This window comes from Lactuca serriola, chromosome 4, assembly GCF_051521515.1.
Source record: "Lactuca serriola cultivar US96UC23 chromosome 4, Lser_US96UC23_V15, whole genome shotgun sequence".
NCBI lineage: Eukaryota > Viridiplantae > Streptophyta > Magnoliopsida > Asterales > Asteraceae > Lactuca > Lactuca serriola.
Genome location: NC_136411.1, coordinates 209,264,929 through 209,281,173, shown reverse-complemented (window position 1 = coordinate 209,281,173; position 16,245 = coordinate 209,264,929).

Here is a 16,245-nt window from a genome sequence, read left to right as displayed (position 1 = left end):
TATTTTGCAAGATTTAGTCCTTATAGTTTTGTATTTTATAGAAAGTTCTTGTAAAGTTATTTATTTATTTTTTTAAATAAGAAAGTATATATGTTTAAGATTTTCGTATATTGCCAGGTTTGACCCCTAAGTAAAAGATAAATATTTCTTTTTTACAGAAAATGTCATTGTGTAGTTTTTTTACAGAAACAGTCAATGTATTTAAAAAATTACAAAATGATCCATACCTAACAGAAAATTACAGATTATGCTCACCGTGCGTACCCCCGTCTATGTCCCCGTGAAGTGGGCTGTGGGCATTTTCTATTTATAATAGAACATATTTTTTTTTTGATTTTTTTTATTTAATTTAACTTGTTGTTTTGTATTTACATATATTTAAACCTTTTTAACTATTCTGAAAAAACTAAATGTTTTTTTAAGTGTCTTTTATATTTTGATTTATGTTTTGGATTTAACATAATATTTAAGTTAACAAATAAGTGTATAATAATAATCATTTTAAAAGTTTATTATGATTAATAGATTAATTATATTCAGTTGAAAATTAAAAGATCATAAAGATATCAAATGTATATGATGATAGAAAAAGATGTTTCTTTTATAGTATAATATGATATGATTAAATACTATTTATTTGGAAAAAATTGAATTATAATAAAAAAATATTTTTTGATATTATTTATTTAATTTGAGTTGTTGGTTCTATATTTACGAAATAAAACCTTTTTTCTATTCTGAAAAATGGTATTTTAATATAATTTTTAAATATATTTTATATTTTGATTTATTTTTGGTCTTTAACATAATATTAAAATTAACAAATAAGTGTACAATAATAATCATTTTAAAATCTACAAATAATAAGATAATATTTTACATTTATTAGATTAATTATATTAAATTAAAAATTGAAATGTCAAAGATTTCTAATACATGATAAAAAATACAATATTTATATCATTTATAGCATATTATGATATGCATGTTTTCATTCAGATAATATTTTACATTTATTAGATTAATTATATTAAATTAAAAATTGAAATGTCAAAGATTTCTAATACATGATAAAAAATACAATATCTATATCATTTATAGCATATTATGATATGCATGTTTTCATTCGTTAAAAAAACAATTTTTATGTACCTAACAAAAATAAACTTAAGATTTCCTAAACTGGAATTTATAATGTGAAGTGATTGCGATGGCCTCGGTCGGCTTATTGCATGATGTGTGGTCTCAAACTGACATCCTCCCACGTTTTACCGGGTAGGATTTGCGGTTCTTTTTCTTGAACTTCTAAAATAATTAATAACATCAATTCAGACACTTGTAATAATATTAGACGAAATGACCAAATAAAGTAATAAACTATAAAAAAAAAAAAATACAGTATATTCCACGATTTAGATATAAAAATCTTCTTTGCCTGAAATATCATGAAATACACCAACATATTTTAAAACTTATATAGTCCATCCATTGACCATATCAATATTTGATAGATGAATATGCAAGGTTATACTATATTTTGAAACGATTAACTTACAATATAAGGGCACTGGTCCTTTTGACAAAAAAAAAAAATGAATAAAACTATAAGCAACCGACAGAGATCTACTAAACCAGAGTTAGCCTTTCAAGTAGGAAAGAAAAGATGGCGATGGTGATACCCAATAAATTGAAGCGTTGATGACACATCACACGGATGAATGGGAACACGAGGTTTTGGGTCCATGCAATTCCATTTGTGGTTTACATAATCTCTCTTTTTTGGCTTTTCTACTCACCATCCAAAGAGGTCGTCCACCTTTCATTAGTATTCCAAATAAAAGATCTAACTAAATTTGGAATATAGTATAACAATATGTATGTATGTATATATGTTTGTATGGATGAATGTATTTATGTTTGTATGGATGAATATATATATATATATATATATATATATATATATATATATATATATATATATATATATATATATATATATATATATATTCATCCATACAAACATTTATTCAGGTTTATTTGAGACCATTTTAATTTTGTGAAACTGTGAGACCAAATCTAAAAATAATTTTAAAATGCAAAATAAATGGAAAAATCCAAAAATTCTTTTTTTAAATATTATTTTCGGAACTTGAATTAATTAAAAATATATATATTCATCCATACAAACATATATTCCGTTTTTTTTTTTAAAAATACGTGAAATATTCTAATAGAATATTACACTGACATATTCTAAAAATTAATTTTAAAATGCAGAATAAATGGAAAAATCTAAAAATTATTTTTTGAAATATTATTTTCGGAACTTGAATTACCTAACAAAAAATAAAAATAAATAAATAAATTCCATTTTTTTTGAAAAATACGTGAAATATTCTAATAGAATATTACATTGTACATATTCTAAAAATTAATTTTAAAATGCAAAATAAATGGAAAAATCCAAAAATTCTTTTTTTAAATATTATTTTCGGAACTTGAATTAACTAAAAAAAATAAAAAATGCGTCTCACATGAACCTAATCCTATATATATATATATATATATATATATATATATATATATATATATATATATATATATATATATATATATATATATATATATATATATATATATATATATATATATATATATATATATATATATATATATATATATATATATATAATTAATGTATGTATGAATGAATGAATGAAGGACCACGTCGGCATAGCCTAGTTGTTTAGTCATGCCAAAAAGAAATGGTCCACAAGAATAAGAAAGTTGACCTACGATATTTTAAGTCTTACCAAATTAAAATCTTATATTTCAAATAGACAAGATATATTTAATTTCATGTAAATATAAGAATTGTTTGCCAACTGCCAAGATTTTAACTTCGTTCTTTGTAGGAGACACTTGTCCGCTTTCAAATTCGGGTCCCTACACTTGAAGAGTTGAAACTTGAAAGGGTGTCTGTCTCATAGAAACCTAATTAAATATTATGCATTATTTGTTTTAACTATTGTTTTTATTTAAATAAACATTTCACTTTCTACACAACCATGAAGACTCTAGAATTGACAATTTTCATGGTGGGGTGGACACAGATCCTTGGGACCAGGTTGATGATTTTAGTCTTTAGATGCGATGCGCATGTAAATTTGGCCAAATGGACATAATTTGATTAATTCATCTTATTAGTTTGAGAGCTATATAACTAATGTAGAATGTTTGAATTAGAGTAGTTTATTTAAGCCGTTGATAGTAACATGTTAAATGAATAATGAAGAATTAGAAGTTAATTACTTTATAGTCAAAATCGTTACTTTGAATCCTATTGTCCTTTTTTCTTCGTATAGTCAATTTTTGGACCCAATCATCAGTCTTTTCGGTTAGTGCAGATCACCAGATGCAATTTTAATAAATGCAATTCTCAACCCGATTTGAAATCATAGACATTAGTCACCTACACGGCTCTAACCCATTCTTCTAATCCTTAGTTGCGAGTTTCATTCTTGGCAGTAATTTCAACACGTAACTAGATAAGACATTACCCTTCTAACAAAATAACCTTCAATAATTTTCTGTAAAGGAGTTTTGAACTCTTAGAAGAGTTATTGTGGTTGATGCATAAAATACTCTATGCATGTGAATTTTGAAAGATAAAAACTTTTGACTTTTGAGCCAAGAGAACATGGTTTATGGGCTAGGGCTTGCTGGACATTGAAGATAAGGGGAAGTATGTGAAGCATGTGGTCTTAGTAAAGTACACTAGAAATCATTTCCAAAGGAGAAAACATGGAGGGCGAAGGCGTCACCGGGAGCTTGTTCGTATCGATGTATGAACTCCATTGAATCGACACTTTATTAGTTTCATTAACGTTTATTTGGGGATGTATTGAAATTATTTCGTGAGACAAAAATCCGAGGCATTATCGGTTTTCAAGAACTTGTAGGAATCTGGTGAAGCGATAAAGTGATTGTCGTGAATACATCCAAGGAGTTCAACAAGCTTTGTAAAGACATTAGAAATGAGGCAACTCATGAATGAGTTTACAACAGAAAAAGATGATTTTACTTAGATGTATGAAATCAGACACTTGTGTCATATTTTTATCCTACATGACATGACATAATATTTTTATATAACAACAATACGACACGAAACCATATCGTGTTATTTTTAACTAACATGAAAACGATTCAATTAAAAAATGACCAACACGATAAAGATAACATAAATCAATTATTATTTATTTTATTTATACTTAATCACGAAAACCTTGAAAGATGTTATGATTGCTTGATTTCATTCATCTCCCCATGGCTTTAAATACACAAGTCTCACGTTTCAAGGAAAGTAGAGATCAATAAAAACACATACAAGGATATCTATCTAATCTTAATTTAACTTTAAATGATAATATAATATTCTAATAGTCCTTTGCAATCTTGGTTGGAGGAGGACATATGTTGAGATTTGGTGAAAATATAAGTGACTTGATATTGAGATGACACATTGAAGGACATAAACTTCACCTTTGTCAACTTTGTCATGAACAAAATAATTATCCATTTTGATGTCTTTGGTGCACTAGTGTTGAACTAGATTGCTTGATAAGTACGCGACACTAACATTATCACTGAAAAGACACAATAGTTGTAGTGATGGGGAAATGGAGTTCAAGAAATAAGGTGAAAATCCAACAAGCCTCAGAAACAACGTTCACAACATCGACATATTCATCTTCCACACTAGAGCTGGAGCATGTAGTCTATCATTTAGTTGACCATCAAGTTAAGTTGTTACCAAGATAAATACAATAACCGCATGTAGAATGTCATGTATCAAGACACCCACCCAAATCAGTGTTTGTATAACCAACAAATGTATATGCCAAAGAAATAGAGTGCATAAGAAAATGTGCCTTAAATATATTAGATATTTCTTTGAGTGTATTCATGTGTTAAATGTAAGGGTTATGTATGTGTATGAGAACTTGTTGAACTATGTAAAAAATATCGGGTCTGCTAAAAGTAAGGTACTATGATGCACCACAATGACTCCAATAGTGTCTAACATCAAGATAAAGTTCATTGGAGGCAATGCTTACTTTAAAGTTTGTGTCAACAGGTATGAGGGGGTTTACATGAAGACATATCGACATGTTCGACAATGTCTTTTGCATATTGACCGCAACTCCCAAAAAATAGCTAAGTAGTATGAGAGCTTTCATGACAAATTCACTAAGAAGAAGGGTCATGATAGAACGACATACTTGTAGATGAATTGTACTTAGCATAATGTCATTCATATAGAGCAATACATAAGAAACATTATGTTACATGAATAGTGAGTGATCAATTTGACTGTGAAAGAAGCCAATTTTAGTGATATAATCCCTAAAACATTTATACCAAGTATATGATGCTTGTTTAAGCCCATAAGTGACTTTTATAATTTACAGACTTGATTTGGTCGAGAGTTGTCTCGAAAAACCATGGATTTGTGGATATATATATATATATATATATATATATATATATATATATATATATATATATATATATATATATATATATATATATATATATATATATATGACTTCATTTAGGTTTCCATGAAAAAATGCAATTTTTTACGTACTCGATGATGGGTTGAGGATGCTGATTAGAAATGGATTCGTGGGTGGGTTGAGTTTGAGGTGTGGGGCGTGGTTCAATAGGTGGTAAGGTATGGTTTATATGGAAAGGGAAATTATACTCATGAAGGAACGTGTAAGTGTTGGGTTGTGTTTCAAATTTTGTAGCAAAGGGAAATGTTGTTTCATTGAATACCACATTAAGAAAAATTAGAGTAAACTACACAAATAGTCCCTATGGTTTGGGGTAATTTGATGCTTGGTCCCTAACTTATTCTTTTAACTTTGATGGTTCCTACAATTTGTTTTCGTTGCGCGTTTGATCCCTGTCTTACCTAAAATGACTATTTTACCCCTGTTTTATTTAATTTATTTAAATAAAGTGGGGTAGGTAAGGTAATGTAAGGTGAGGTGGAAGTGGGTTGGGGTTGGGGGTGTGTTTATATAAATAAATTAAAAAAAATCAAGGGCAAAATAGTTTTTTTAGGTAAAACAAGGACCAAACGCGTAATATAAACAAACAATAGGGACCTTTCGAGTTAAAAAAATAAGTTACGGACCAAACGTACAAATTACCCCAAACCATAGGGACCATTCATGTAATTTACTCAAAAAAATTATGATTTTTCATTGGTCGAGATCATAGCATTTAAAACCACGATGATTAGGTGTATACCCAAGAAATATACATGGTGATGAACATGATATGAGTTTATGAATGGTGGTGATGGGGATGAGGGATAAAAAAGACATCTAAAAACTCATCAGTGTGTATAAGAAGGTGTGTAGTGGTAAAGTAGTTGAGTGGGGGATTGATAGTTTAGGACTTTTTATGGAAAGATATTAAGTAAGTAGGTTTCCATCTGAATGGTGTGATTCCGGCAGGAAGATGGTACATGGGAATACGAAAGGATTTTTCAGATGTTGTTTTTAATGAAACAAATTTTCGATTCAGATTTTCCACTTTGAGAAGAGGAATGCATGCAAGAAAATCGAAAGCTCATGTCTTGTTGACTGCAAAAGGAATGAAAGGAATAATTTTCGTATTTAATACCATTACCATACTAAAGGCTTTTTGTTTTAATGGTAAAGTGGACATGGATAAAGGTGTGAAAGTTTTTAATGATAGGAAAAACATGTTATTTATGATTGATTGGGAAGGCCCAAAGAAATTTTTTAAAATCATCTTGAAAATGTGTAACGACCCAATTTTCACGACCAAAAATTTTGTTTTAAAACATTACTTTAGAAAATATTAATAACTAAAAACATTGTTTGATCAAACCATAACACAACGTGAACCATGTCTAAAAGCCAAATCATACAACCAATCAAAATATCAGAGTACAAATCCCAGTGAAGCTCGTAAATGCGGAAACCAGAGAGTGTGTGTGTGACATGCTGCTACTGCGCCGGCTCCTTTCCCCTAGCTGACGAGGTACCTGAAACCAAAATTGAAAACCGTAAGCACAAAGCTTAGTGAGTTCCCCCATCGTACCACATACCATACAAACACATAACATACATACTGCCAGGCCATTCTGGGGTGCCTGAGTACCCGGTCAAGCCATTATGGGGTGCTGACTACCCCTGTCAAGCCATTCTAGGGTGCTGACTACCCATGTCAAGCCATTCTGGGGTGCTGACTACCCATCGGTCCTAACAACCGATCCTCGGGGACTAGTTCCCTCTTACTACCTTTATCGCATATAATATAACAAGCCATCATGCAAACATATCATCACGTATTGTCAGACATATCTGGGGTGTCTAACCTACCCTTCGGTCCTAACAACCGAACTCTACAACTATCACATATACATATCATGCCAGCATATAACATATCAGGTAGTAGCAAACCTAGATGATATCACAAAGACAATCATCTAACATACAACTCCTACTGGTGGGCCGGCATTATGGCCGTAGACCCACCACTACTGGAAGGTAACTCACATCGAAGTAGCTGCTGATCTGATCGAGAACTAACTGTCTACTGCTGCTGCTGCTGCTCCGGAAATCCTCCGGCTGCAATCCCCACAACATACTCAATCAAACACTGCTAACTATCCTTTGGGTAAAATGACCATTTTACCCCTGATCATGCCCTAAGTCAAAGTCAGAGTCAACTTTCAGTTGACCCGACTCGCCGAGTTGGCTTTCCAACTCGCCGAGTCATTACTCAAACGATTGCCCTGAATCCCGTTCCTACTCGTCGAGTTAGGCGATGACTCGACGAGTTCACCTTCTAAACTGATATTCAAGTCCTTCATCCTACTCGCCGAGTTGTATGAACAACTCGTCAAGTTCATCTTCATCCGATGAACACTTATGCTAAGACTCGCCGAGTTGTATGAACAACTCACCGAGTCTGTTCTTGAATTAAGGAGATTGCCTTGAACTCGCCGAGTCAGGGCATTGACTCGCCGAGTACATCCATAGATGAGTTCAGCTTCCGACTCACTGAGTCACACCCCGTGACTCACTGCTCACTCGACACTACGAAAAGGGGACAAACTCGGAGACTCGCGAACAGACTCGTCGAGTCACATGAACGACTCGCCGAGTCGTTGCCATGCACCCACTGAATACACGGATTTGCTCGATTCCAGTCCATGCCATTCACAGATCTGGACTTCTAGGATACGAATCACACGTAAAGTTTCCAACTTTACGTGTAGATATTCACCAATAAGGATTTTAGGGTTCAAAATGCCTCAAAAGGGTAGATCTAGGGTGGACAAGCAACATGGGGCCATAAAGCTAACAGATCTGAGCTCCTGGAGCTCAATCTTGCCTAGATCTAGAGGCCAATCGACTTATTACAAACCCTCAAGCATACACAATCTTGGAAATGGCTCAAAAAGGACTTTAATGGAGCTATAAGGGACAATGAGCTTAAAAACAGAGGGGAAACGAGCTATACCTTAGGGGAAACGTTGGAATGACACAGAGATGCTTGGCCTCCTTCTCCTCTTCTTGATTCCCTCTTCTTTTCCTTCAAAGAAACTTCAAGAACACCACAAAACACTTCAAACTCACAAGGAAGCAAGGATAGAGAGAGATACAAGGCTCTGAGGGTGAATGGGGGCGAGGTTGGGGCGGATAAGTCGTTTAAATAGGGTGCAAACCCCTGAAACTTAGGGTTTCATCCAACAGCTGTGACTCGCCGAGTCCAGGATATGGACTCGTCGAGTCGCCAACTTCAACGTGTCCCGGGTCCCGCATCCACTCGGCGAGTCGGACCTATGAATCGCCGAGTCCAAGGCTAAAAGAAGGGAAATACTCAAAAAAGATTTACGTACCGGGAACTGGGTGTTACAAATCTCCCCCACTTATTTTAGACTTCGTCCTCGAAGTCTGCTGCTCGATCCCGAAACAGCTCGGGATAATGCTCCATCATCTCGTCCACCGGCTCCCATGTCCATTCCGAATCCTTGCGGTGCTGCCATTGCATCTTCACTAATTCCACCCTCTTGTTCCTCAAATCCTTGGACTTCCTGTCGAGGATTGCGACTGGGCGCTCAATGTAATTCAGGCTGTCATCAACCTGAATATCCTCCAAAGGCACTAATGCTGAATCGTCCACTAAGCACTTCCGCAACTGGGAAACATGGAAAGTGCTATGGATCTGGCTGAGCTCGATTGGCAGATCCAGTCTATACGCCACCCTGCCCACCCGGGCTACGACCCTGAATGGTCCGATGAACCTCGGACCTAACTTGCCTCGCTTCCTGAATCGAATGACGCCCTTCCAAGGCGACACCTTCAGGAGGACCATATCCCCGAATTGGAATTCCAAGTCGGATCGACGCTTGTCGGAATAGCTTTTCTGCCGACTCTGAGCAGTCTGAAGCCTGCTCCGGACCTGATGGATCCTCTCGGTCGTCTTGAGCACCACTTCGGTGCTCCCCATGACTCTCTGGCCAACCTCACCCCAGCATATCGGGGTTCTGCACCTCCGACCGTACAACATCTCAAATGGGGAACAGTCAATACTCGCGTGGTAGCTGTTGTTGTAGGAGAACTCGGCCAGGGGAAGATAGGTATCCTAGCTACCACCAAAGTCTAGCACACACGCCCGCAACATATCCTCCAGAGTCTGGATGGTCTGCTCTCTCTGACCATCCGTCTGCGGGTGGAAGGCGGTGCTAAAATGCAAACGAGTGCCCAACTCGTCATGAAATTTCTTCCAAAACCTGGAAGTAAAACGCACATCCCTATCCGAGATAACTGAAACTGGCACCCCGTGCCGCGCCGCGATCTCCCTGATATAGATGTCGGCCAATTTCTCGGCCGATATGCTCTCCTGAATCGGAATAAAGTGAGCACTCTTGGTCAATCTATCCACGATGACCCAAATCGAATCCACTCCACGCGCGGTCCTGGGAAGCTTTGGGATAAAATCCATCATGATATCTTCCCATTTCCACAGTGGAATATCCAACGGCTGCATCTTGCCATGCGGTCTCTGATGTTCGGCCTTGACCTTCCTACAGGTCAAACACCGCTCGACGTACCATGCCACATCCCGCTTCATGCAGGGCTACCAATAATCTAGACGAAGATCCCTATACATCTTCGTCGCCCCGAGATGAATAGAGAATCAGGACTTGTGCGCCTCCTCCATCAAAGTCTGGCGCACACCTCCGTGATACGGCACCCACACCCTAAGGTGTAATGTCAATAGTCCTCGGCTATCATAATCAAAGGAGGAAACCTGACCCACCACACGCTCGCTCTTCCGATGTTCCTCCTTGATAGCCTCCTGTTGAGCCTCCCGGATTTGCTCCAACAGGGGAGTCACCACGGTCATCCTCATGCAAACGTCCCTGATCGGCGCCGCCTTGCGGCTAAGCGCATCGGCCACCACGTTGGCCTTCCCCGGGTGGTAAAGGATCTCGCAATCATAATCTTTCACCACATCCAACCACCGACGTTGCCTCATGTTCAGATTCGGCTGATCCATGAGGTACCTCAAACTCTTGTGGTCCGTGTAGATGGTACATCGAACCCCGTAGAGGTAATGTCGCCAAATCTTGAGGGCAAAAACCACCGCCCCCAACTCCAAATCATGTGTCGGGTAGTTCGCCTCGTGAGGCTTGAGCTGCCTCGAAGCGTAGGCAATGACATGCCCCCTCTGCATCAGTACCGCGCCCAACCCAGAAATGGACGCGTCGTAGTATACCACAAAATCCTCCACGCCCTCTGGCAGGGCTAAGATCGGCGCCTCGCACAGTCTTTGTCTCAGTGTCTCAAACGCAGGCTGCTGCTCGGGTCCCCACCGAAAGACCACGGCTTTCTTCGTCAGCCGCGCCAGGGGTACGGCTATCTTGGAGAAATCATGAATAAATCTCCGATAGTAGCCTGCCAATCCCAGGAAACTCCGAATCTCAGATGGAGACTTCGGAACCCCCCATCTCATCACGGCCTCGACCTTGGCCGGATCGACCAGAATCCCGTTCTGGTTGACGAGGTGTCCAAGAAATTGCACCTCGCGCAACCAAAACTCACACTTGGAGAACTTGGCATACAAGCTCTCCCTCCTCAGGGTCTCCAACACCTCTCTCAGATGCTCCTCATGTTCCCCCCGAGTCTTGGAATAAACCAAGATGTCATCGATAAAGACTATCACAGACCGATCCAGCATCGGTCTGTATACACGGTTCATGAGGTCCATGAACGCGGCAGGAGCATTGGTGATCCCATACGGCATCACCACAAACTCATAATGGCCATAGCGCATCCGAAACGCGGTCTTCTGCATATCCTCCTCCCTGACCCTCATCTGATGATAATCCGAACGCAAATCAATCTTGGAGAACCAAGATGCTCCCTGAAGCTGGTCAAAGAGGTCATCAATCCTCGGGAGTGGGTAAAGGTTCTTCACCGTTACCTTGTTCAGCTCCTGGTAATCTATACACATCCGATGCGACCCGTCCTTCTTCTTCACAAACAGAATCGGGGCTCCCCAGGGCGAACTGCTCGGGCGAATAAATCCCTTGTCTAGCAGCTCCTGCAGCTGCGTAGACAACTCCTGCATCTCGGGAGGAGCCAACTGATATGGCGCCTTGGCTATCGGAGCCGCACCAGGAACAAGGTCAATCCTGAACTCCACCTGTCGCTCCGGAGGTATCCCAGGAAGCTCCTCCGGGAAAACATCTGCAAAGTCTCGGACCACCGGAACCTCGTTCACTGTCGCCTTACCCGCCTCCCGGGTATCCATCACATACGCGACATACCCTGTGCATCCCTGCTGAAGGTAGCGCCTAGCCCTCGCTGCTGAACATACAGTGGGTCCACACTGAGGCCTCTCACCATGAATCACTAACTCTCCCCCGCTTGGGGTCCTGACCCGCACTAGCTACTGCGTGCAATCTATCACCGCCCCATTAGGGCTTAGCCAATCCATGCCTATAATCACCTTGTTCCCACGCAACGGAATGGGAACCAAATCTACCAAGTAGCGCTCCTCAAACAAACGCAGCACGCAATCTCGAAATACCATCGATGCTCGCACCGATCGATCATCAGCAATCTCCACCTCCAAAGGGCAATCTAACTCGCCCGATGACTCATGAAACTTCTTGCTAAGCGCAAGGGAAACAAATGATTGGGACGCACCCGAGTCGAACAACACCTGAACTGGAAGGCCGTTCACATGGAACGATCCCGTCACCACATCGGGTGCGGCGCGTGCCTCCTCGGTAGTCAGCTGAAATGCTCGGCTCCTCACCACTGGAGCCTCTACCTTGCCCTGTCGGCCATCCGTGATCCGCAGGGTCGCTGGAGCTGGCGCCTTCAGCGGTGCTGAAACTGTCAACTGGGGGCAATTGGCCTTCTTGTGGCCCCTCTGGTTGCAGTGGAAACACAGCAACTCTGATGTCTGAATAACTGCTGCCGGAGCAGTGTAATCCCTGCTGATGTGCCCAGTCTTGCTGCACTTGTAGCAGACTGACGATCCCATCCTGCATGCCCCCTCGTGCGGCCTGCCGCATTTCCTGCAGCAGCTTGGTCCTGACTGGCCTTTCGGCCTACCATCTGATCCCTTGGGCTTCTTCCCCGTAGCCCCTCCTGTCTGACCCTCCTCTGATTTCCGTTTTCGGATGTGCTCCAAATCTATCTCCCTCTCCCTTGCCCTGGCAATCATAGAGTCCAAGGTAGGGCAAGCCGAAAAGCTAACATGCTCCCGGATGTCAGCTCGTAGCATATCATGATAACGAGTCCTCCTCATGTCCTCGTCACCAGCATACTGGGGCACCAACAAAGCCCTCTCCCGGAACTTGGCGGTGATCTCCGCCACAGTCTCTGTCGTCTGTCTCATGTCTAGAAAATCCATGGCCAGTTGCTAAAGCTCGACAGCCGGTGCAAACTCTGCCCTGAACCTGGTCACAAAGTCCGACCAGGTCATAGCCTCGATAGCTGAGGCTCCCAACGAGTCACCCACTGACTCCCACCAATCCCGGGCTCGGTCCCGTAAACACCCAGCTGCATACCTCACCTTCGACCCCTCGGGGTAGAAGCTAGTCAACTGTGCAGACTCAATGTCTGCAATCCATCGCCTGGCAGCAATGGGGTCCTTCACCCCATGGAAGTCCGGCGCACCACTACCCCTGAAGTCCTTGAAGGACAGTGTGCGAGATCCCGATTGGCTAGATGCCATATCACTCCGGAATGCCCGAAGGCGATCCTCCATCAACTCCATGATCCCTTCCTTGATCAACCTAAAGAGAATGGGGGTCGACTCAAGGATGCCTCTGGTGATCTCTGACGCGATGAACTCGTGTAGTCCCTCATCAACCGGCTCGGAACCTGATCCCGAACCTGACCCCTCTCTTGAACCGCCATCTACCGGCCTCGATCGAAGTACCACCATTCTGCAATACATAATACAATCATTAGTGATATTGATACTTCTGAGGGATCACTGCTACTTACAAGTTCCCTGGTCTTATCTTGGCCTTCCTTGGTTCGGGTACGGATCCTTTGCTTTCAGTAGTACGGGCCCATAATACCTTCCACATCTATCCATACCTTCTTCAAGGAATGCCTCGACTCCACCAGATCCCTTTCACTACTGCTGATCAATGCTATACCCATCCTAGGCTTGCCCTAGGAAAATCTCTGATTCTACTCTATCCAGTCCTCAGCTGCTGCAGGCCTCCTTGTAATGCCAATTAGCCATTACCCGAATACCATCACATGTGATGAGGATCAGATAATCCTTCGAGTACCCGACTCGTCCCTACAACGGTTGGACTCAAACAAGAGCTGCGCAGTAGGATCAAACCCGGCACTCTAAGATTATTCAACCCTGCACACATGTGACGTGATGCATTCGCCTAATGGCTAACTCCCACTAAACAGAGTTCCGCATAGCATGAAGCAAGCAGCATTCAGACAAGGGTAACAATCTCAATCAACTCTTTCTGCTTACAGGAACTGAGCTAGCATAAAGTGCTACACTCATACTATCAGGCATAACCTAATCAGGCTATCCTACTTACTGTCCACTCAATATCTAGCATGCAATTCTCATACAACTGAAACACATAAAGCAGGCACATAAGGCATCACTCCTAGACCCTTAGTCCTATTCTAGCATGCTGTTCTACAAAAGCTGATAAACATAACATAAACTTGTATGGGTACTTTGGGGAATACTTACTTGAGCTCGGCCGGTCGCGCACATCACACACTTCGTTCTTTCTCGAAGGTGTGTCCGAATCCCTCAAACCAGGGCTCTGATACCAACTTGTAACGACCCAATTTTCACGACCAAAAATTTTGTTTTAAAACATTACTTTAGAAAATATTAATAACTAAAAACATTGTTTGATCAAACCATAACACAACGTGAACCATGTCTAAAAGCCAAATCATACAACCAATCAAAATATCAGAGTACAAATCCCAGTGAAGCTCGTAAATGCGGAAAGCAGAGAGTGTGTGTGTGACATGCTGCTACTGCACCGGCTCCTTTCCCCTAGCTGACGAGGTACCTGAAACCAAAATTGAAAACCGTAAGCACAAAGCTTAGTGAGTTCCCCCATCGTACCACATACCATACAAACACATAACATACATACTGCCAGGCCATTCTGGGGTGCCTGAGTACCCGGTCAAGCCATTATGGGGTGCTGACTACCCGTGTCAAGCCATTCTAGGGTGCTGACTACCCATGTCAAGCCATTCTGGGGTGCTGACTACCCATCGGTCCTGACAACCGATCCTCGGGGACTAGTTCCCTCTTACTACCTTTATCGCATATAATATAACAAGCCATCATGCAAACATATCATCACGTATTGTCAGACATATCTGGGGTGTCTAACCTACCCTTCGGTCCTAACAACCGAACTCTACAACTATCACATATACATATCATGCCAACATATAACATATCAGGTAGTAGCAAACCTAGATGATATCACAAAGACAATCATCTAACATACAACTCCTACTGGTGGGCCGGCATTGTGGCCGTAGACCCACCGCTACTGGAAGGTAACTCACCTCGAAGTAGCTGCTGATCTGATCGGGAACTAACTGTCTACTGCTGCTGCTGCTGCTCCGGAAATCCTCCGGCTGCAATCCCCACAACATACTCAATGAAACACTGCTAACTGTCCTTTGGGTAAAATGACCATTTTACCCCTGATCATGCCCTAAGTCAAAGTCAGAGTCAACTTTCAGTTGACCCGACTCGCCGAGTTGGCTTTCCAACTCGCCGAGTCCTTACTCAAACGATTGCCCTGAATCCCGTTCTTACTCGTCGAGTTAGGCGATGACTCGACGAGTTCACCTTCTAAACTGATATTCAAGTCCTTCATCCTACTCGCCGAGTTGTATGAACAACTCGTCGAGTTCATCTTCATCCGATGAACACTTATGCTAAGACTCGCCGAGTTGTATGAACAACTCGCCGAGTCTGTTCTTGATCTAAGGAGATTGCCTTGAACTCGCCGAGTACCTCCATAGATGAGTTCAGCTTCCGACTCACTGAGTCACACCCCGTGACTCACTGCTCACTCGACACTACGAAAAGGGGACAAACTCGGAGACTCGCGAACAGACTCGCCGAGTCACATGAACGACTTGCCGAGTCGTTGCCATGCACCCACTGAATACACGGATTTGCTCGATTCCAGTCCATGCCATTCACAGATCTGGACTTCTAGGACACGAATCACACGTAAAGTTTCCAACTTTACGTGTAGATATTCACCAATAAGGATTTTAGGGTTCAAAATGCCTCAAAAGGGTAGATCTAGGGTGGACAAGCAACATGGGGCCATAAAGCTAACAGATCTGAGCTCCTGGAGCTCAATCTTGCCTAGATCTAGAGGCCAATCGACTTATTACAAACCCTCAAGCATACACAATCTTGGAAATGGCTCAAAAAGGACTTTAATGGAGCTATAAGGGACAATGAGCTTAAAAACAGAGGGGAAACGAGCTATACCTTAGGGGAAACGTTGGAATGACACAGAGATGCTTGGCCTCCTTCTCCTCTTCTTGATTCCCTCTTCTTTTCCTTCAAAGAAACTTCAAGAACACCACAAAACACTTCAAACTCACAAGGAAGCAAGGCTAG